Source organism: Panthera onca, chromosome D3 (genome assembly GCF_046562875.1).
Source record: "Panthera onca isolate mPanOnc1 chromosome D3, mPanOnc1 haplotype 2, whole genome shotgun sequence".
NCBI classification, from domain to species: domain Eukaryota; kingdom Metazoa; phylum Chordata; class Mammalia; order Carnivora; family Felidae; genus Panthera; species Panthera onca.
This window is the reverse complement of record NC_138350.1, coordinates 69127943-69141078: the sequence shown is the minus strand read 5'-3', so window position 1 is coordinate 69141078 and position 13136 is coordinate 69127943.

The following is a 13136-nucleotide window of genomic DNA, read 5'->3' as shown; positions in this document are numbered from 1 at the left end:
CCTTGTAGCTAGAAGACATGTCAACCAGTCTCTGCCATGTGGACACAGCAGAGTGGGTATTACTTAGCAACGAATGCCAGAGAAACAGAATTCCATTCTCGTGTGGGTAGTGGCAACAGGGGTGGCTGTGTCCAGTTTCCAGTGGTCACAACAATGTCCAGTGCCCAATACCGATGGTACCAGTGACACCAGCGTAAGTGGTATCTTTATGGAACAAGCTCCGTGGAACTATTTTGGACATGGTTACTGGACTTGCTCCTAGAGCACTCTGGGATATCCTGTAAACTACTCAATCTTTTAATAAATTCCTTTTCAGCAAAAATTGGCCCAAACTGGTCTCTATTGTTTTCATTTAAGAACCCTATGTAATAGATTGGCTATAATTTATTCCTTCCTATCACTACAAGTTTTGCCACAGGGCCTTTGCACATATTTTCTTCCACCTGCCTAGAACATGCTTTCTTCTTGCTTCAGTCAGTTATTTACTATTCATTCTTAGAATCTCAGCTAAATTGTGCTTCTTTTCTTTTTTTTTAAGTTTGTTTACTTTCAAGAGAGAGTGAGCATGCATGAGCAGGGGCAGGGCAGAGAGAGAGAGAGGGAGAGAGAGAAAATCCAGAGCAGTCTCTGCACTGGCAGTGCAGAGCCTGACGCGGGGCTCGATCTCACAAACCATGAGATTACTACCTGAGCTGAAACCAAGAGTCAGATGCTTAACCAACTGAGCCACTTAGGTGCCCCTAAATTGTGCTTCTTAAGGAAGGCTTCTCTAGCCTATCATCAAATATTCTCACAGTGCCATTTACCTCTTCTTCTCATTATTTATCACCTTTACACGCATTAATGTACATATCCCCTTTAGCATATAAACTCCCTGAGAAAAAGGACCATATCTGTTTGGGTCACTATTATATTTCCAGGGACTAGTCCTGTGCCTGGAGCATAATAAGCACACAACAAGCATGTACTGAATGAACAAATGAAAGAAAGAAATTGAAATGGTTTCCCCAACCTTTCGATGGATTATCACAAGAAATGAATGAGCATATACATAAAGCAGACATCAGAATTCCTGGCACAGAGAGGTAGATCGGTAGATGTCCACGGAATTCTTCCTGGCTTTTCTGCCCCCATTCCTTGCACTCAGCTCCAATCCCTTCTCGGTCTTCAGCTCTATTATCTAAACAGGTGAAGGATATTTTATGAATCCTCGAAACACAGTTGATCACACATACGGAAGCAACTAAACGGTGAAAACGTTGGTTACTCTGAATCCTCTGTAATCAACACTAAATTACTCAACGGACAAAGACTCTTTCAATTCTGTTCTACCTGGAGAAAGAATCCAAACTGTTCTCAGAGTTCTGGCTTGTTACAGCTATTACTGTTCTTGATGCCCCCACGTAAATTACATGCCTGTAGCGCTTTCTAAGCTTAAGAAGTGCCTTTTTGTTCTTAGGTTCATTCACACAGTGTAGGCTTGTGTGCAGACTTCTCCGTCCCCCTCACTGATAAATTTATTCAGGGTCGCTTCTTGTTCTTAGCTTGAAGTACCAATTAGAAGCTGCTTTGGGCCGGCTGATATAAGCATACGTGACTAAATATACAGTTACATGAAGATTTACAAGGGAGACTGATCCAGGCAAAACGCCTGAGCACACATAGGGTGAACTTGCATGTTGGCACGGTCTCATCCGCCCACACGCAGCTTCACAGAGATGTTGCCATGGAATTTCTTTGACAATGAGAAAGACTCCCTGTCTGCGCGCTATTGTTCTTCCAGAGATTCTCCTGCACTTGCAAGTTCTGTTTAAATGTCAGGCCCCCAAACAAGGCCCTTAACTGCTTTATTATTCACTTTTGCCCTAACTGAACACAAAACCACCAGCCAAGAGTACGAGCTCATCAAAGGCATCCGTGGGGGAGATACTTGCCATTCAGAGAATTCTAATGGCTAGGTTCTGTTCATTCACTCTATCTTTTGTTAATTCAAAAATGGCAAAAAGCGCTTTTTTTTTTAAATCTGCAAATTTCTAGTCCTCCATTCAGTTTCATTTTGAAGACTAAGACTAGGCAGAAGATCTAAACTACGTTTGCAAGGAAGCAGCTCAGTCCAAATTGCATTTTATGTAACTCACCCTAATTAGCCGGCAAAAGTGCTCAGCAAGGAATCCAGCTGTTTCGCCAGAGTGAACCTTTTGAAGTCTTCCCTCCCCAGCCCCGCCGAAATTAGAGCAGTCACCCATTTTTCTGTCACAAAAACCAGACATGTAACATTCTGTGACTTAGTCTTCCCACCAGTGTAGGAGGAAAACATAATAAAAGGAAGTCGTTTATGCAGTAAAGAACAATCTAGCAGCACTGAGAGTAAGACTCGCCCAGACTAAGCCTAATTCAGTTTCTTTACCCCAGAAAATCAGTGCGCGAGATCAGGACCTTACTCCGCACCCTTACGGGTCCAGGGAGCTGGCAAGAGATTGAGGGCCTGCCCCGATGATGGCATCGTAAAATCGTTGGAATCCAGCCTCTCTGAGATGCTGTACTGAAGTTTTATGAGGTGTGTGGGTTTTTTCTTTTTATATCCACTTCATCTGCAAGATTTATTTGCTGCTGTAGATCAAACCAGGACCTTTCTGAACTGAGACCTGAAAACAGCAATTTAATCAGCCTTGCTTCCAGGAGCACACTTTTCTCTTTGGAGGAAAAAAGAATTTATCTTCATTGAAACAGGAGAGCGAATTGACTTTGAATTGGTAAACTTGAGTTCTGGTCACAGTTGCATCCACCGTCTAGAGGAGGCTTCAGCCAAATTACTTGTCCTCTTATTTGCAAAATCGGAGTTGGATTAGGTAATCTCCAAATATTGGAAATTGGAAGGGAATTCTGTTAGGCCAAACCTGATAAACCTAATCTGTCCTAGTGAAATAGGCATGAATCAGACACATGACTTCAGAAAAACAGTAAATGACAGAGATGCCTGAATGTCCTATGCCCAGCGACAGGTCTACAAACATTTAATGAAGAGCTCTTCTGTGCTTGGCACTTTCATAAGTGGCTTTGATTCAGCTTGTTTTCCTTGTGGTCACCAGAAAAGGACGCTGAGGACCCCAGTTTTGCCCATGGCATTTATTACTGTTAAGCTCTCCAGGCCTGGTCTCTCTAGGACGTCTTAGTATGGAGTGGCTCTCAGTCCAATATATACCCTACAGACCCAACTCTCTGGGTTCAAGTGTGTTTCCTTTGGCTCTTCCTTCTCATTGGGCTCAAGTGTGCAACCACCTAACTGCCTGAGCCTAGCTGGCCTTCGGGCACATTCAGTGGGGGTGTTAAAAAATATTGAACAATTGGTAAAACCAATTGACAGTCTGCCCCGTGTAAACAGCTGAATGTCAGCCCTGAGTTTATGCTAACCTTGCATGATGCAGCACCATGTCCCAGGGCCTTTGCACATGCCATTCACCCTTCCTGGAATGAGTTGTCTCCCCTCTTTACCAAACTGTTGCCTACTGACTCACTCAGATGAGATGAATCCAATCAAGGAATGAATCCTATGCAGGGTACATTCATTTTCTATGCAGATTCATTGTCCTTGGTCTTCTTTCTGCAGCAGCAGCATTGATTAAACACTAGCAGTATGCATGACATGGTAACATTTATATTTGTAGTTCTCTATGTGGGCTGGGAATGAGAGGAGTAGCTTAGCAAAATTTCCCAGAGATTCCTTGGTTCCCTCACCTCCACCTCCCCTGCCAAAGAAAGTTATTAGTTTGGCTAGGCATGAGCTCTCATGTCAATGAATTTTGTGCATAGATCAATCGATGCTATTGAATTCAGGTATGCTTCATAGAATAACACTGATACGCTTTCGAAAGTGGTTTGTAAGACAAATGTTTCTGACAGCAATGATCATTTCCCATTGGTTTTCACTGGAATTTTAAAGTGAATGTTGCCACTGAGAAAACACTAGTCTCAAAAAAACAAGTGGGAATACCATTCAACAATTAATTATAAAGCTATAAACTAGACGATGCCATTTATGTGGCATTATGGAAAAGACAAAACCTCAGGGACAGAAAATAGATCAGGGGCATTTAGGGACAGGGAATTAACTTCAAAGGGGCAGGAGGAAACTTTTTGGGGCAGTAGAAATGTTTTAAATTTCCATTATGGTAGAAGTTACATGGCTGTACGTAGCTGTTAAAATTCGAAGAAGGGTACACCTTAATTTACTAAGGTATTTGATCTATACTTCAGTAAACCTGGCTTACAAAAATAGTACAATTTAAAAGTGAAATAAAACTCCAAAACTTTCATGACTTTCTAGATAGAACAATACCTGGAGGTAATGAAATTGCCCTTTTTTCATGGGCACAAGTGTCCCCAAGCTCAAGAAGCACGACATCTTATGTGACGCTCCCTGCCAGGGCAGTGTCTGTGAAGGGGTGGGGTCTGGGAAAGAGGGGCTTGGCCCCCCAAAGCCAAGTCAAAGGCCGCACTGCTGTATGCTCAGGCCCAATGTGTAGGACAGGGATGGGGGAATAAATTCTGAGCTGAAGGGTAGGAAGCAAAGTATGGGGTGGGCTGGACAGAAGCACAGAGAAATCCAGATGCCAAGCTGGACATGGGGCAGAGCAAAGAGAAGTGATGGAATAAACTGAGAATCAGGATGAAACTGTGGCTCTAAAGATGTAGAAACCAGAGAATCCTGTTGCTCGAAAGAAATCCGTGCCCCACTGATTCTCTACTTCATCAGATTCACACAAACACACATTAGAATGAGGACAGGACCTTCTTTATTCACCACTGTATCTTTGTCACTTAGAATAGTCTCTGGCATATGTTAGCAACTTAATATACATTTCTTGGTGGAATGAATCATCCATATCATGTGGCGGGCAATAAATACAGGCATTAAAACCAGGGGGCTGGAGTTAGCAAGAGTGGGTTCAAATCCCAGTCGTGTAACCTTAGGCAGTTTGTATAACTTCTCTGTGGTTCTGTTACTGATCCACGCAATGGGGCTAACACATCGCGGGCTCATACTGGGGACTGAGATGGGAACCTGTAGGTAAAACCAGTGCCCACCAAGCAGGATGCACCAGGAAAGGTCACAAGTGATCAGTTACTGCAGCCCCAATCTAGCCCACAGATACAGATATGACCCACACAGAAATTGTTTAAAATACTTAATTAGCAACATTAATAAATCGGTAACTTTTACATAAATATCTGGATCTTGGGCTTTCCTTTATTTTTTACTTAAAAAAAAAATTTTTAAGTTTATTTATTTATTTTTGAGAGAGACAGAGAGAGAGAGAGTGAGCTGGGAAGGGGCAGAGCGAGAGAAAGAGAGGGAGAGAGAGAATCCCACGCAGGCTCATGCTGTCATCTCAGAGCCAGACGCGGGGCTCAAACTCACGAACCGTGAGATCATAACCTGAGTGGAAACCAAGAGTCGGATGCTTAACCAAATGAGCCACCCAGGTGCCCTCTTTAATAACTGAGCCTGCCTTCCCCCAGGGCCACCATAAACTGGTTCTCACGTAGAGACCCCTCCCTTTAGACAGGGCAAGTAGAGACCCCTCCCTTTAGACAGGGCAAGTGTTGTCCCCCTTTTGTGTTGTCCCGCCCACTTCCTTGTGACACCACCTACCTGGACGTCGTGGAAATGTGTTTGCACACCAGCAATAAATGGCAGTAGTGTGGTTCATGTTTTTACGATTGCACTTTAATAAAGTGCATTTTGAATGGCGTTTCTTAAATTTTCATGACCACTAGAGGGCAGTACAGATACAATTTTTTTTAAATAGCCGTTAATATTTTTTAAAACATTACACAGATTTTTAAATATATGAATCATTTTCATAAATATTATTATATCTTTATGTACACACATATACAGAAAGAAGGTTTTTTTAATGAGGACAATGGTGATATGTGACAGGCCATTTTTATTGTTAACATCATCTGATGCAAAGAAGAGAGGAGACACCAATAGGACCCAGCAGAGACCTGATACCTGAATAACTGAGACTCACCACCTAAGTAGTTAATATGGAGGAAAAGCACAAAGAAACAGCTCTTCCCTGTGGTTCCAGTCTCCTAGAGCAGGGAATTCCTACGTTTACTCCCCCCCGACATTATGGGAGTGTCCTGCCCCATTTCAAATCTATATGCTATATGACGTTTGGCTGGTTACTTAGCCTTTCAGTGCAGTGTCTTCTGCATCAGTAGAATGAGGATTATAGGGGCACCTGGGTGGCTCAGTCGGTTGAGGGTCCGACTTTAGCTCGAGCAGTGATCTCACGGTTCATCAGTTCAAGCCCCGCATCAGGCTCACTGCTGTCAGCACAGATCCCACTTCGGATCCTCTGACCCCCCCCTCTCTGCATCTTCTGCACTCATTCTCTCTCTCTCTCTCTCTCTCAAAAATAAAAATAAAAAGAGGATTATATGAATTGATATACTCAGCAACAGCTGCATGGATGAGTGTGTGATCCCTGCGATCTCACAGACCCCCTTCCCTCTCCTCAGAAAGGCCTCATGCTTGGGATTTAATGCCCCTACCTCGTCACCCTCTCGAAATTCTTAATAATTTCATCTTTGAGTTTGCATTTTGTAAGTGAAGTCTCATGGGACAATGGAGCAGGTGCCAGGGACTTGGAGCCTCCGTCCACACATAGTCCTGCCTCTCACAGGGAGCCCAGGATGGGTCCTCTGCCACCTGCTCCTGGCCCCGGCCCCTAGGACAATGACAACAGTGAGATAGTGGGAATGTGTCCTGTAGGAACACAAATCATAACAGCCCAGCCTTCGCGGTCAGGGAGGCGGCCTCCATGCTGAGTTCTGAACCACACCCAAGGGAGGCTCAACGTGACTGGTAACCAGAGAGTGAGGAGTCCTGGAAAATCAGGCCGGGGGTGGGGGCACAGCCTGGAATCAATCTGTTCTAAGCCAGCCACTGCTGCCCCCAAAAGTACCATTAACTCTGGCAAGAAAAACTGGACTCAGGCAGAATCACAAAAGGTTTAGCACTTCCCTCAAGATTAAGTATATCTGTAGTACATGGCTCCTTGGTGGATCCTTCTAGATGATCAAACAATCTATGCAAGAAATTATATATTTTTTCTTGTGTATTTACTTATTTTGAGAGAGAAATCACAAGCAGGGGAGGGGCAGAGACAGAGGGGGAGAGAGACAATTCCAAGCAGGCCCCTCGCTGTCGGCAAATGGTGAGATGACACTTAGCAGACTGAGCCACCCAGGCTTCACTGTGCAAGAAATTATCTTTGATCAAACTACTAATGATCTCAAGGGAGCATAAACCATATCCATTACTGGGGAAATAGAAATTTAAGAGAAATTAAAAATCAGATCAACATTAAGAAGGTAATAACATTTCAGCTTTTTTCATTATCATTTTAAAGTATTCATAAACTCCTATGACTCAATTGAGAATTCTCTATAAACTCATGTTATCATTGATGGTATTATAATAAGGAAAGCAGTAATAAGTTTATATAGCTTAAGATTTTTTTAATTTATTTATTTTGAGAGTGAGAGAGAGTGTGTGCATGAGTGGGTGAGGGGCAAAGAGAGAGAGAGGGATAGAGAGAGAATCCCAAGCAGGCACCTCACTGTCAGCACAGAGCCCCACACAGGGCTCGATCTCACGAAATGTGATATCATGACCTGAGCTGAAACCAAGAGTAGGACGCTTAACTGACTGAGCCACCCAGGTGCCCACATAGCTTAAAATGTTTGGCTTTATTTTTTAAAGTTTATTTATTTATTTTGAGAAAGAGAGGAGAGAGACAATGAGCAGAGGAGGGACAGAGAGAGAGGAAGACAGAGGATCTGAAGTGGGATCTGTGCTGAGAGCAGAGAGCCCACTGTGGGGCTTCAACTCATGAACCGTGAGATCATGACCTGAGCCAAAGTCAGATGTTCAACTGACTGAACCACCCAGGTGCCCCAATGTTTTAAATAACTAACCTGAACGGGGAAGAAATCCACCTCCCCCTGCATTTACATGAAGTATTAGTTTTATACCAAATTCACCTACCAATTATTAAGGCAATTCTCTTTAATTATCCCTTTCTGTTTTGCAATGGTAAACATTTTAAGAAAACATGATTTTAATTGTATAGTTAAATCTAATATCCATGAATTTTCATTTTATTTCTCAGTTCTACAGAACCTTGGTAAATAAATATTAGTAAATGACAAAGTTCGGAAAATATACATTGAAAATCTTACCTAGATTTATAAAAAATAAATTCATAATGCTTCTTCCTACTCAGGTTTACCTCCACAGCCAAGTTTTTTTCAAACAACTATTTTTTTTTTTTTAATTTTTTTTTTTTTCAACGTTTTTTTTTTATTTATTTTTGGGACAGAGAGAGACAGAGCATGAACGGGGGAGGGGCAGAGAGAGAGGGAGACACAGAATCGGAAACAGGCTCCAGGCTCCGAGCCATCAGCCCAGAGCCTGACGCGGGGCTCGAACTCACGGACCGCGAGATCGTGACCTGGCTGAAGTCGGATGCTTAACCGACTGCGCCACCCAGGCGCCCCAAACAACTATTTTTTTTAATGTTTATTTTTGAGAGAGAGAGAGAGAGAGAGAGAGCGTGCACATGCGCACACGAGCAGGGGAGGGGCAGATAGAGGGGCTTGAGCTCATGAACTGTGAGGTCATGACCTGAGCCCCGACTTGCACTGCAAGGTCATGACCTGAGCCGAAGTCAGAGCCACAAAGGTGTCCATCAAACAACCATTTAAAAACCCTCTCTTTTGTTGTATCACATAACCGATGTGTACTGACTGAATCTCAAATTCACCTTAACAATAGGAAGAATCACCTTATAGATGTTCCGAAGCTAGAAAGATTTAGCGACATAGCTTACAGACTTTTTTGGAAGCGCTCCAAATGCCTAACAATAAGGAACTAATTAAGTAAATACATCATATAAGAAAGTATGCAGTTATTCAAATAACGTTGTAGAATAGTATTTAATGGCATGGAAAAATGTTTATGATCTATTAAATAAAAAGAACAAGTTATACCTTATTGCACAAGACTCTTTTTATACATTTAACAAAAAGAGCTGGAAAGAATTAAGACTGGAAGAATGTATCCCCATTTTGAAAAGTGGTGGCCTTCGGTGTGGGGGTGAATTTTCTAATGACTTTTCTGGTTTTCTTTATTAGTTGCTATGCGTAAGGCACGACGTGTGGTACATTAAACCATTTCAAAGTGCATTGCTCAGCAATGGGTCATACCTGAACTCTTAGTCAACAATTTGCAAATAACTTATGATTTATCCTTTTAAAAAGTTAGAGCAGATTCGTATTTATGCCTACAATGACTTTCCTGCTCACTCGCCTTCTTTTTTTTTTAAAGTATTTGTTTTGAGAGAGAAACAAATTATAAGTTTATTTATTTCTTTTGAGAGAGAATGAGAGAGAGAGAAAGCACAGGAGGGGCAGAGAGAGATGGAGAGACAGAGAATCCGAAGCAGGCTCTGAGCTGTCAGCACAGAGCCCGATGTGGGGCTCAAACTCACGAACCAGGAGATCATGACCTGAGCTGAAATCAAGTCAGGTGCTTAACCGACTGAGCCACCCAGGCACCCTTCACCTTGCTTTCCGTATGTCCTCTTAAGCAGGAGAAAAAAAATGTGGGTACAGGATACAGTTGGAGGTTGGACATATCCCTGGATCCTCCCTGGGCATGCGTCCTGCACAGGGATGTTAGAGACTGCCCTGTCCCTTCTGCTTGAATCCCCTCTTCTCCTAACTGCTCTTAGGCCTTGGCCTACGTATCGCTTCCTCCAGGAAGCCTTCTTTAATCCCTATACATATATGTCAGGTGCTTCTGGGTGTCTCTACAATATCCTCTACACACAATCAACTCATTGATCGCATGTGTTTTTTATATAAGCTTCATGGAAAGGAAACTGGTATCTTCTTTATATCACTGATGCCCAGCCCCTAACATACCTGAGTCAAAGTAGATGCTCAGTAAATGCTTGTCAAGTGGATAAGTAGATCCCTCTTGTCTATCAGAGCAGAAAAGAGATAGAGGGCCATTGCAGTGAAGTTTCTGCCAGAGTCCTCTACAGATGCCGAAATGGCTGAAAGGGGCACAAGGGAGCACATCTTGGAAGACCAAGGGATCAGATCACATGCAGTCAGGAGAATAGGGCTGGGTTCAGGAATAGATACAGGATGTGCCAAAGGGTAGAGAGAAAAGATGATTCCAAGACAGCCAAACTAGGAGGTCCAATCGGATTAGGAAAAGAAGTGAGTAGCCAAGAAAACTGGGCCAGTTTCTTTCCATCCTTATAAATAATCCACATGATCCCTTATAGCAGAGAATAGACACTTCCCATCTGAGATTACAGCCACCTAGAGGACGTCTTATCAATATAACGTGAGATTTAACCCTTCATAAAATTAAACATTATAGCCCAGCAAAGATCTTGGGGCCTAGTCTCCTAATGTTGCAAACAAATACTTCAAAAACAAGAAGACCGTTTAAAAACAAGAAGACTTTTCATTGTGTCTCTGCCCCAGCAGCATACGCAAGCAGAAAATCACACCTGGCACATGGATTCCCAGCCCACAGGGGCAGAATACTGCTCTTTACTGAACTCGAAAGGGTGCCCTGGGCCCCAGACCCAGGAAATGTAGCAGTTAACGTGGCATCGAGTCTCTTCTGACTCAGAGCAGGTCAAGGAGGGATAAAGAGCAAATTCCCTTGTCACTCCTCCCCCAGGACAGAAGTCAGCCCAAACTCACAAATGGCACAGGTGTTTGTGAATACCCATCTCTGAATCCAACCCCACCTCCAAGGAGAACCTCAGAATAGGAGAGAACCACCCACCTCCACGCCCTGCCCACACGGAACAACAGAGGCTTGGGTGTTTCAACTCAGGGAAGCCAATGATTGTACGCTTTCTCATGGTCTCTAACTTGGAAAGGATTATCAGAAGTGAATCACTATTTCTAGCTTATTAATACCAACAGCTTCTTCTGATAACACTCTTCTCTAACAAGAGAGCTCTGGCAGGGGTGCTTTCATCAACAAAAGTATAAACAGGAGCACAACTCTCTTGATATTCTTCCAAGCTCTGGAAACAGGCCAGAGTTAAGTTTAGGTCTATAAGTGTCCCACTTGAAGAAAATCCTAAACCCAAAATACAGATGTCTGACACAGAAAGCTGTAGTTTTTGTTACCTTCTACTCACAGAGCACAGCAGGCCCATGACATTTTGGATTACTAATGATCAGGGAGATAAGGGGTAATGCCTACATTCTGAAAGGCTACCTTGGGACACCTGGCTGGCTCAGGCAGTAGAGCACGGGACTTCTAATCTCAGGGTCATGAATTTGAGCCCCATGTTGGGTGTAGAGATTACCTTAAAAAAATAAATAAAAGGCTACCCTGCCGTTCTCATCAAAAAGGTCCAGAGATAGCTTCCTAGGTTCCGATTCCAATAATGGAGGAGTAGGACAATGGGCTAACTCTCCCACAGATAACAACTATAAACCCTATTCAAAATATTTTTAAAACCAGCTATTTGAAAAGTCAGGAAAATGGCCCAAAGCAGGCAAAACTAGAAAGAACATGCCCCTCAAAAAAAAGGGGGAGGCGGTTGCCCTGGGTAAGATCGACATTCAGACAGGTGTTAACCAGCTATCTGCAGGTAAACTAAAATCCAGGTAGAGAGCTGCAGTCTTACTTAATGGTTTGAGGTATCAGAGGAAGGAAGGATTTGGGGAATTCTGGAGCAGCTGGAAATAGAAGGGTGAGATCCTGGAAATGAAAGAACCAGAGAGGGGGAAGTCCCCAAATCGATTTACACATTCCAGTGAAATACTTGCTCTGCCTGGGGGACAGGGAGAGCTTCCAGGAGCACAAGGGAGAGCAGCAGCTGGTGGGAGGGTGACCGAGCTGAGTAAAGCCATCAGTTGCTACCCACAAAAGGGGAGACGAAGTGTAGACATCAAATCCCGCTAAGTCAGGGGGTTTCATCAAACATTGCTGGCTTTCCATTGAAACAGCAGAGGGCCTTAGGAGTAAATAGCCTGTGTCCCAAGACTGATGAATAAACAGATGGAAACACGCACACAGTGGGAATACCAGAAGGCAAAGAAAAAAAGGAGTGTGAAATGGCACCACTCACAGAGTTTTCCTTCCCGAGTGGGGAAATACCCATTTCTTCCCTACTGTGTATTTCTCTTCCCTGTATGTCTTCTTCACCTTTACCAAGAAGGCTTCCCTTCTGACACTCCTGGTCACCAAATATATGAAGGTCTTTCCCCACACCAGGCAATTCTCTGTGACACCAGGTGGGTGTCCTACAGTTTAAATTCTGGCACCATCTACCCAGAGATGGCATCAGATTCTACAGGTTAAGGGCTCAGTCCCACAAGACTGCCCTCCCCTGACCACACACACACACATTTCACACACTAGTTGCAAGTTGCGAGCTCAGGTTGTTACCTCAAAATCATAACAGTAACTATGTATTGGCTGATCACAGCTTATGGGCAAATGAATGAAATGAATGACAGCAATGTTCTAAGAGACAGGAGGGGAAAATTGGGAATGTAAAAGGTACCTGCACTACCTGTGAACAGCAATTATGTTATTTGGGACTGGACGTCAATTAATTGTAAAAATATATCACAAATTCTAGTGCAACCACTAAGACTATTTTTTTAAACTTTTTAATGTTTATTTTAGAGACAGAGAGACAGAGGGGGTGGGGCAGAGAGAGCCAGAGACAGAATCCTAAGCAGGCTGCAGGCTCTGAGCTGTCAGCACAGAGCCCGCCTCGGGGCTCGAACCCATGAACCACGAGATCATGACCTGAGCCGAAGTGGGATGCTTAACCGACTGAGCCACCCAGCACCCCACTAAGACTATTTTTAAAAGAAGTATGATTTCTATGCTAAGAGAAAAGAAAAAAACCAGAATCATAAAACGCTCAGTTAAAACCAGAGAAAGAGAAGATTAAAAAAACAAGAAATGAGGAACAAATGCAGCAAATAGAAAATGGTAACAAATATGACAGATATTAATCCAAATATATCAACAACCATTTTAAATGTGAATTGGCTAA